Below are 11,380 nucleotides of genomic sequence, written 5' to 3' on the forward strand. Positions count from 1 at the left end.
ACAAAGATGAATAAGACAGCTTCTGCCCTTGGGGACTCAAAAATAGAGAGTTAATTGGATTTACCTTTGGTTCAGTGAGTTTTCTGTGCCTCTGAGCTATCATTCTACATCCTGTGGCCACAAAATGTCATGATTTTGAATTACCAATGTAAATCTGGGATTCAAACCTTCTTGAGCCCCACTGGCCGCCATTTTATCTGGACTATCATGACTTCTCTGACTGCAGAGTCAGGGAGGGTGGTCCTGGTTTGCTGAAGATTTGGGGTGGGTAGGGGGGTGTTCAGTGTAAAGACAGGGAAAGTCCCAAGCAAATCAGGATGATTGGTCACCCTGCTGTTGGGAACAGGGGCGGCAGGGGGGAAGGGGTAGGTGGGAGAGGAATAATGGCAGCCAACACTTATTTTGTTAAGAATTTAGTAACACTGAGAACAAATATATGAATTAAGTACTTTATTACCCCTGTTTTGTAGAGGTGTAAACTGGGACCCAGAGAGAGTAAGTAACTTGTCAGAAATGCATATTTAGTAAATGGCAGTCAGGCTTTCCAGAGAGCAATCTGTGTTCCCCGCCATTACTCTGCACTGCCTCAGAGGTCTCATGTGAAAACGATGCAGATAAAGTCTCAAAACTATATTTGAAGAGTTGGCAGGTTCTGTGAAGCTCAAGAAAAGACAATATATCTCTGAATGCCCGTAAGTTACTGCTCAAATCACAAGTTCCTACTGGGGAATAAAGAGTACTCTTCTTTTTTAAAGCATAAATAATGTGTATAATTCCCAAACATCTTTACAGAAAGAAAAAGAATAAAAAATTATCAGTCAAAAAAAAAAGCCAAGAGAGGAGAAAAAACAAACAAACGAAAAAACAGATCAGGTACAGCAAACACAGTACAGAAAAAACACAGTAAGATGGTAGATTTAAACTCAAGTATAACAGTAATTACATTAATCATAATGGACAAAGTATTTGAGTTAAGTACAAAGATTGACAGACTGATTTAAAAAAATGATGCTATTTAAAAAAGACACATCTAAAATATGAAGATACAAAAAAGTCAAAAGCTGAAGAAAAATACATGACGAGTGATTAACCAAAAGGAGGCTCCTACAGCTATAAGAATATAAAATAGACTTTAAGACAAAAAAAGGATTCCTGGAAATAAGGTGACTCCACAATCATCAAAGGCTCGAGTCACGAGGAAAATGTAGTTTTCAGCTGGTCTGGAAGGGATAAGCAGCCTGCTCAAAGTCAGCCAGGGAGGGGACAGGCCGCCACGTTACCTGACCCCTCCCCAGCGCCTACAGCTGAGCACTCAGCTGGCTTCAGGGGCCTGATGGCGGCCGGCCACTCCCCTGACCCCTGCTGGCAGCACACAGGGGCTCCCTCTGCCGGAGCCTCCTTCTCCCTCGCCTTCGCACGGCTGATTCCACAGGTCCTTTGAGAGCAGCTGCCAAGGTCACTTCCCGGGCTTCCCTCTGCCCCAGTGCGAATCCCGTGGCCGCCTGGCCTGCCCTCTGTCGCCTCTCTCAACTCCCAGGGCTGCCTTTGACCCGTGTATCCTCGGTGCCTAACCGGTACCTGGAATATATAAACAAGGGTGCGTGAGGGTTGTTAGTTTTGAAAGAGTAATTCATGAACACTACATTTTAACAGGAAATTATCATTTTAACCTTTAATTCGCCAAGAGGGTCAGTCTGGGCACAGCTGAAGACATCCAGCCTGGCATGCATGGGAACACTGGCCAACCTTCCTCAGAAAGGCCCAGCCAGGCAGAATTCCCTTCTCTCCCCCGGCACCCCTCACATCAGTCTTGAAGCCCCAACTCACTGCACCGCAAACTATGCTATTAGCATGTCGTGGTGGTGACCATGGTGACGGTGTTTGGCGGTGGTCCATGGGAGCAGAGGCCCTGCCCAACGCTGGAGAAAAAGGGAAACAAGGTTCCCTGGTTTAAAATAAGTCAACTCCTACACGAGAGGAGGAGACGGAAAATCTTTCCAAGCCCCTAGGTAGGAATGGAGACTCCCTGAAGTGGATTTGTAATGACACATTTAAGGGAGGGAAGTGTCAACAGCAGAAAGTAGCCAAACTGAAAAAACAAAACCTGCCAGTAAGTGCCCAGCATCCTCCGAGGAAAGAAACAGAGACTTAGGAGCTCACAGGCCTCAGTGCAACGTCACCTCCTCCCTCTGCTCTGAATTCACACTCATCTACAGCCTTCTAATTACGAGGTATCACCCTGGATACCCAGGAGGGGACACCCAGAATATGGGTCGAGTATGTCACCGGCCATGGGAAAGGGACCCCTCTGTTGCACAGTTTTAAAATGTCTTGCATGTTATATCCTTTCCACTTTCAGCGCATCCCTGAGTGGGGTCATCCACATCCTCTCTATCAATCATTCCCCAGGGACTGGGCCACACACACCCACTGCGCCCAGGGCACGGCAAGGGACTTAAATGCTCCTGAGTCCAAGGAGCAGCTGAGAAGTGACCCTTTGTGAGTAAACAATAACTACTATTAGGGCCCAGGAATCTAGAATCCCCGTCTCTTGAGCAATTCTCAGGCTACATCCTGAGGCAGTAGAGTACACTGACCAGGGAAATGGGTGTAGGGCCATCCCACCCAGGTTCAAATCCTGGCTCTGCACCAACCAGCAGTGCAACCTGGTACCAAGAAGAGGCACTGATGCATACCTACACCAGAGGCAGCACAGAACCCCACACGCACAGTAAGCACTGAGCATTCACTTTGGTGGGTTGGAATGGTAAGAAATACAGGACTGCTTACAGAAAATCAACCACTCTAAAAAGTGACAGTGGACTAGGTGAAAAGCATAAGCTGGTTGTCAGAGAAGAGGACTCACCTTTCAAACACCCCCAATTCTGCCTAGTTTCTCCGATTCCACTACCCCAGACAAAACCTCCTCCACCTCTCGTCTGCACCCCTGCAGTCGCCCATTCTCTACTGAGCAGCCAGAGGGTCTCTGAAAAACCCAACCCCCTTTCCTAACACAACAGCTTCCCAGCCTGATGGACCTCTGGCCCCTCCATGTCTGTCTGCTCTCCTCCCCTCCCACACAAGCCGGGCCACACAGGCCTTCCTTCCCTGCTACAAAGGCACCGACCCTCCCCCACCTCGTGGCCTTGGCAATGGCTCCCTCCCACCCCCCGCAGGTTCATGCACCTGCTCTTCCCACGGCTGGCCTACTCTGGTAACTCAGACCTGCAAGCGTCACCTCCTGCATGGGCACTTCCCCAAACACCCAGTCTTTCACATCAACCGATGTTAATCCCACGTACGACACGACAACGACGTTTCCTGTTCACTTGTAAGTAGTTTCTCCATCATTTACGTGGCCTCTGCCTTCCTCCACCAGGGTGCAAACTCCCCAAAGCATGGATCCTGTCAGTCTCGTTCACCACCGCATGCCTGGACCTTGAAGGGGGCCTGGCACATAGTGGGTGCTCCATAAATACCCAGACGGCAGCTGTCCGGACCCTGGTGGCCATCCTCACAGCCAGTTTTGTGTGCCCTGCAGGGGGTGGCAGGACCCAACGGCTCCCGGATCTGCAGCCCGAGCCGCTCGGTCCTGGCTCTCGACCGTGTGGTGCCTGCTCCGGGTGCTTCGGCGATGGCCCTTGGGCAGACGAGGTTGGCGCGCTCCAGCTCAGGTCCCCACCAAGGGCATTACATTTTATTTTTTTTTAATTTTTAAAAAATTTATTTATTTATTTATTTATTTATTTATTTATGGCTGTGTTGGGTCTTCGTTGCTGTGCACAGGCTTTCTCTAGCTGCGGCGAGCGGGGGCTACTCTTCGTTGCGATGCGTGGGCTTCTCATGGCGGTGGCTTCTCTTGCTGTGGGGCAGGGGCTCTAGGCACACAGGCTTCAGTAGTTGTGGCTCGCGGGCTCTAGAGTGCAGGCTCAGTAGTTGTGGTGCACGGGCTTAGTTGCTCTGCGGCATGTGGGATCTTCACGGACCAGGGCTCAAACCTGTGTCCCCTGCATTAGCATGCGGATTCTTAACCACTGCGCCACCAGGGAAACCCAAGAGCATTAAATGTTTTAAAAAGTAAAAAGAAACCATATTTGAAATTAATTCTCAGATTGGGAGCAGACTTCTCTGGAAGCAGAAGTCAGTGGAAGTTGTGTTTCCATGGAGACCCAATCACATGCAACCAGGCTGTGATCACATGTAGCCACAATGATGGGGAGCTGCCATCACTAAGATGAGGTGCATTTTTTTTTTTAACTTTAATTTACATTTATTTCATGCTGAATTAATTCCTAGGCCATGAGGTTTTGTTTCTTCGGTTTCTTCTGGGATGTCTTTTTCTTCTGGGCAACCTCCTCTTCTGGTTTAGGACCAATCTGTTCTTTTTCAGTGAGGGTCATCTCAGTGTGGTGGGGAGAGCTCACGCACGGGTTAATCCACCCATGAGTTTGCTAAGTCCTGTACTGTATCTTGGGGGCTTTGTTCACCTGGATGTGCTCAATGACCAGAGAATCTACATCTAAACCCTTGAGTTCAGTGTTACACTCTGCATTTTTAATCACGTGCAGTAAAAATTCACCACTGTTTTTGAGCCGTTGACCCTGCATCCAGCCCCTCTGTTTGGCCTGGGCACGCCTACCAACGCTACCATTTGTACCAACGGAATGGCCCACAAGGCTCTGTAAAGTGAACATCCTTCAGATACTTGGTGGATTTGCGGATATGCACACCCTTAATGGCCTGAGCAGTTTCACGAATGTTCTGAAAGTGAACACAAAGATTTCAACCTCTTGATTTGCATGATTTTACGGGGTTTTCTGGGTCAAGTGAATAGCAAACCATTTTCAGAGGTCACCTCAGACCGCTTATGAGAAGAGAAATGAGGCGTGTTTCGTAAGGAAAAGACCCCAATGCCCATTCTGTTGTTCCGAACTTTGGGGAATCTCCATGGCAGCCTGCAAAATGTAAGTCTTGTACAAGGTCCTAGGAGGTAGTCATTGAGCACCATGTGATACAGCAGTTAGGAGCATGGATTCAGGAGACAAGTGTCTACCCCACCAATTGCTGGCTATGTGATCTTGGGCAAGTTACCTAACATCTAAGCCCCGTTTCCTCATCTGTTACATGGTGGAAGTAATAACACCCACACTCATGGCTGCTGTGAAGATGAAAACAAATGGGCTAATGCATGAAAAGCACAATGTCCAGGACAGAGTGTAGGCAGTGAAGACATGTCCACTAGCCACTAATTGCCATCTGCCCACCCTATGGATTTAAATGAAAACAATCCATTTGAGAACTAACACTAAGGAGTGGATGACAATCCATCCCCTACAACTGCCTTCTCCTCCTGGCTTTGCCCGCCCCACCCCCGGTGTCCGTCCCGTTTCTGACTCTTTGGCCTGTTCCTGCCACTCGTGCTGCTTCGTTCCTCCTGCTCCTGGCCCTGCTGCGTACCCAGTACTCCCAGTCCCCAGACCCACAACCCAGGCACCAGAACTACTGCTTGAAGGGTGACCAGACTATGATCCATCCATATAGATGTGTGACCTGGCTCCCTGCACGACCTCGGCAGCTCAGAGAAGAGACAACGTGGGAAGAAATGAGGATGCACTAGCCTGTTGATAAATTAGATCAGGAAGCATCATGATTTAGGTGGCATAATGTGATGCACATCTTTGAAAGTTTCATTACAATGTTCATGTTTAAGTGGCCTAAAGGCCCCAGCAGAGACAGCTAAGAGGGAGAGGTCTTGGTACAATGAGCTGGGTGAAATGGATGCTAAAGTGAAGCCTATGAGGCACCCAGCAAGAAGCCTTGGAGAAATGTGTTTTCTTAGCAAGAAGAACTCTGCCCTACATTCACACACGCACATGCACACACCTGCTGGCAACCTTCACCTATTGATTCCTGGCCTGCATTTGGGGTCTTCTTCATACTCTCTTTTCCATAACTAACATTTGACTATTCAAAGACAGTTTTCGGGCCCCTCTAAGGACTGGATGAGCCCAGTAAATGCTTGGTTTGGCTTGATCATCTCTGTAGCCGCATGAGGTTGGTACCATTATCAATTCTTCATCCTCATCCCCTGTCTCCACGTGAAGAAACTCAGGTTTACAGAGACAGCTAATAAGTGGTAGAGCTGGGCTTCATGAAGCCAGAGCTCACCATCTTCACCTGAGGTATGTTCAAGTGACTCAAACACCTGGAGCTTGTATTTCCTCATCTGCACCACCATCTGTGTGTTCTTGCCAGCTCAGCAGCCATTGGTCACAATTTAGTACCTACATCCCTAGTTTCCCTGGGGTTCTATATCTCCCCTAATCTAGCCATGTAGCTCAGGCGAGGTAGGAAAGGATTTCTTAAACAAGATATAAAAAGCACCAAATATAAAGGATAATTTAACTAAATTAAAATTAATGTTTGTTTATCCCAAAGTACTAAAGAAAGGGAAAAGATAAGTCGCAAACTGGGAGAAGGTATTTGCAACACATGTTAACTACAAACCATTAAGACATGGACATAAAAATGAAGAAATGATATGAACAGGTGTTTCACAGACACAGAAACAGGAATGGCAAATAAATACATGAAAAATTGCTCAAGCCCATTAATCATGGCCATGAAGATTAAGATCGCAATGAGATACCATTTTACCCACTAGATTGAAAAAGCCTTATTGTGCCAAGTGTTGGAAAGATCCTAAAAATGTTCTCTTATACTGTCTTCTAAAAATTTAGTTTTGCCTTTTATGTTAAAGTCTTTAATCTATCTTGAATTAATGGGGGAGGGGAGTGAGAATCGTTAAATTCCATGTTCTTCTGTACGAATAATTAATTGTTCTAGCACTTTTTACTGAATTGTCCTCCTTTCCCTGCTGATCTGAAATGTCAGCTTTGTCATAAACCAAGTTTCCCTATGTGCATGGGTCTGTTTCTGTGACTTCTGTTTCATTAGTGTTTTTATCTACCCCTACATGAATACATACTGTCCTAATAACTATATATTTTTAATAAGCTTGATGCTACCTTTCCTTCTTCATTGGGAGTATTTTGGCTTTTCTTGACCCTTTGCTCTTCCAAGGAATCTTAGAATCAGTTCATCTTCCTTGAAAAGCCCTGTTGAGATTTTGGTCAGAATTGCCTCTGATTTTGAAGGAAGTATTCCTAACTTTTCATTATTGATGATCATACTTGCTCAAATTGTAGGTCTTTGGTAAATGCCTTTTAACTGGTTAAGGAAGTTCTCTTAGTTTCCTAAGAGTTGTTACCATAAGAGACTGTTGAATTTTTTTTTAAATTTTGCAACTATTTAGATGATATTATAGTTTTTCTTTAATATATTGATGAGGTTAACTACAAGAATATTTTTCCTATCTTGGTTATGAAGTATCAACCTTTTTATATATTGCTGGACTCAATTTACTAATATTTTACTTAGGATTTTTACTTCTTTGTTTTTGAGTTATGTATGAGTAATATTGGTCTGATTATTTTGGTACAGAATTTACATTGGCATTGTAGAGTGAGTTGGGAATATGTCCTTTCTTTCTATTTTCCAGAGGAACCTATGAGAGAGTAGAATGATCTATTCCTTGAAAGTTTAGATGTGCTTCTAAACTTTCTTAATGTTTCTGGACTTAAAGTTTTCCTTTGATTAAAGATTTCATCAATATCTTTAGTAATTATAAGATATGTTTTCTATAGTTTAGAACTTACATTTTGCTGATGAATTGAACTCTTTATCATTATGCAGTGATCCTCTCCATCCTTAATAATATTTTTTGTTCGTCTATGTTATCTAATATTAATTTAGCTACACTAGCTTTCTTTCGGATAGTATTTGTCAGGTATATAATTTTCCATACTTTTACTTTCAACCTTTCCAGATTCCTGTGTTTTGGGAGTACCTCTTGAAACAGTGCCTCAGATTTTTTAACATTCAGTTTGACAACTTCTGATTTTTAACTGAGGCGTTTAGCTAATTTACATTTATTGTGATAGTATATCCGGACTTATTTTTACTATCTTTTTTGGGGGGGAAAGTGTCACTTTTTTATATACTTCTTTTGGGTTGATTGGTGTTTGTTTTTTTATTGGCTTATGTCATTTCCCTCCTGTTGGTTCAAAAGATACATATGCATGTATGTTTGTACGTACATATATATGTGTCTTATTTGTATTATTTTAGTGAATACCATTGACTTTTTACCACACATATTTAACAAAGGCCAAAGTTATTATACTAATTCACTTCTCACACAAATGCAAAGGCATTAGGACACTTTAATTCCAATCACCTCTTTTCTAATTTATTGTTCCCAGCATTTTAGTTCTGACCTTGTATTAAACCTATAAATTTTATATTATTATTGTCACCATGATTGTTTTCTACTGACAGTTTTGTTTAGATTCACCATATTTCCCAATTTCTTCACTCACTATTCCTGTTTTCATTTCAGGTCTTGAGTCATGCTTCTGCTTTCTGAAGTATATCTTAGAAGTTCAGTTAGTCAAGTCTTCCAGTTGTAAAATCACTTTGTTTTAATCCGTATTTCACCCTCATTCTTTTTTTTTTTTTTTCTTTTTAATATTTGGCTTGTATTTAGGATCTGTTATTACAAAGACAACATGAGTCTTTACACAGCAAGATCTCAAAGTCTGGCAAGATGCCTGCACTGTGAGAGGTACGTAGGGACTGAGACTGTTCTCGAACCAGTAGAATCACCTCTACAAGCCCACACTCATCCTGGAGTATATTCTCAGACTAATTTTTCTTTTTCATCCTTAATTATTTCAGTATTTACCTCTCAAAGATAGACATAAATGAAAAGAACAATAATAACATAGCAAACATATCAAAACACAATACCATGATCATATCTAAATTATTTTTAAAACCAGGAATCTGCTTTTTTTTGACAAACATTATATGTTTTACTTATTGGAGGTATCTAAAGTAGTCACATTCATAGAGACAGAAAGTAAAATGTTGGCTACCAGTGGTGGAGGTAAGGGGGAAATAGGGAATTATTGTTTAGGGGTATAGAGTTCCAGGTTTGCAAGATGAAAAACTTCTCTCAGACTAATTTTTTCTGCACCCCACAGCCTGTGGGATCGTCTCTGACCAGGGATTGAACCCGCACCCCCTGCAGTGGAAGCATGGCATCTTAACCACTGGACCACCAGGGAAGTCCCTCTTAAGATGGTGAGTATCCAATTCTCAGGTCTTTGAAGATATTATTCTACTATCCTTTAGCTTCCAATGTTGCCATTGAGAAATCTGCTAACTATCTGATTCCTTCTTTCGTGAGTAATGTTGTTTTAATATCTAGCTGCTTTTGAGATCTTCTGTTTTTAGTGTTCTGCGGTTTCACTACAATGTTTCTTGGTGTGGATTTCCTATTATTTATCCTGCTTTATATGTTATGCTTCCTACATCTATGGAGTCATGTCTTTTTTCTGCTCTGGAAATTCTCAGCCATTACTCCTTCAAATCTGGCCTCTCCTTCCTTCTTCTTTGATGTTGATTAAATGGATTTTTAGAACTTCTCAGTCTATCCTGCATATTCCATATCTTTTTTCCTGTTTTTCATATCATATCACTCTGTGCTAATATGTCTGAGTAATTTCCTCAGATATGTCTTCCAAATCACCATATTTGGTTAATCATGATCTATGAGAATACTGGGTGCTCTCTTATGGAGAGCATCCTTATTTGTGCTTGGAGTGGAGGAACGCTACCCACCTGAGGCTGCTCTAGCCATTTGAGGGTCCTGATAAATATGGGACTCTCATGTGCAGCTTCTTCAACTTAGAGCTGAAGGCTTAGTCTCCCAATATTGTTTATGGGTCTGCTATACATATCTGGTCTTGGGACGACCATGCATTTCACATTTATTTACTGCTCACTGCCCCCTACTCTTATTTTAACACACTTTCAGCCAAGCAACCCATGACAAAGTCTATTTTATCCAAGATAGAGGTGTTTTGAGAAGAAGGGTGTTTCAGAATATCTGGTCTACTGTATTCTGAGATACCATTTGAATTTTAAAAGCCTAAAGATGGGACTATTAAATTTCACCATGTTTTTGGCATATTCCAAATTATTGAAACAATTTTGAACCCTGATTTTCTTCCCAGCTTTGTTTGATTTAAAATTTGATGACAAGTTCAGATCTCTGTTTATCTAAATTCTTTTTTTTTTTAATGTCATGGACATAGAATTGGAGAATTTCCATTAGAAAATTGCTTCCAGTCTGATACTGTCAGATTAAAGAAAGTTGGGCCACTGTTGTTTAACCTTCTACGAATCCACTGAGCTGTGATGTTATACAGTCTAGATTGCTTCGTCTTGCCCATAAACAGGTAATAAAATGTTTTGTCCAAAGCCTACTACAGTCTGTATACAGTTCCTACAGCAGTCTTCAGATCTACTTATGCTAGTAACTGTTGAAAAATCCTTCCTCTGGAGTGATTATGCATGCTGAACCCATGTGAGCTCTTGGTAGTTACCTCTTTTGTTTCGGTTTAATAATCATGCTCAGAACTTTGCTAGAAATCAACACCATCCCTCTTGGTCTCTAGATTCCTATATCAATCTTTCTCCCTATTTGAGGTGGGACCCTAACTCTAATTAGAGTCTTGTGGCATGACTTCTCGAAGGTCACTGATTACGTCTCTGAGGTCATACCCAAATATCCTTTTGGTTCCCTGGGCAATAATTTCTTTTGATCTGGTAACTGGGACTAATTTTTTTGTTGTTGGGTGTTCTTTCCATGTCTATTCTTCCTATCCTGGACTTGGTTTCCCTCTTCGTGATGTTCTAACCTGACCAAATGGAAGCTCTTTCTGTGTGATGAAGATGAAATAAACAGGAACCTGGTGGTTTTGCTTTCCCTTTGCCATCTGTTAGCGTTACATATGCTCCGTTCCTTTTTTAAATTCATCTTCTTGATCCAAATCTGAATTTAAATTAAACTTTTTCTGTCTTTGGCATTCCAGTCTCAAGCATTCCGAGTATTAGTCTCTCTTGCTGCTTGTTAAAAGTTCAGGTTAATCTTTTGGAAAATTTCCATTATCTTCTAACTTATACACAGGTGCTTGGAAAATACTTGTACAGTGTTGGGGAAGAAGAAAATTTCCTCTACCCTTGTAAGTTCTTTTGGCTGGTCTAAGAATTAAACTGACATGAGACACATTAACAGACAAAAATCAAACAAAAGTTTAATAATGTGTATATAAGGGAGAGACCCAGGAGAACTGAGTAACTTGCCAACATGGCCCAAACCCTCACCTTAAATATCATCTTTGGCTAAAGACAAAAAAGGATGTTTGAGGGTAGTGGTTTGGGACTTTACAGGGGAGAAGGCAAGTCACAT

Source organism: Eubalaena glacialis, chromosome 7 (genome assembly GCF_028564815.1).
Source record: "Eubalaena glacialis isolate mEubGla1 chromosome 7, mEubGla1.1.hap2.+ XY, whole genome shotgun sequence".
Lineage (NCBI taxonomy): Eukaryota > Metazoa > Chordata > Mammalia > Artiodactyla > Balaenidae > Eubalaena > Eubalaena glacialis.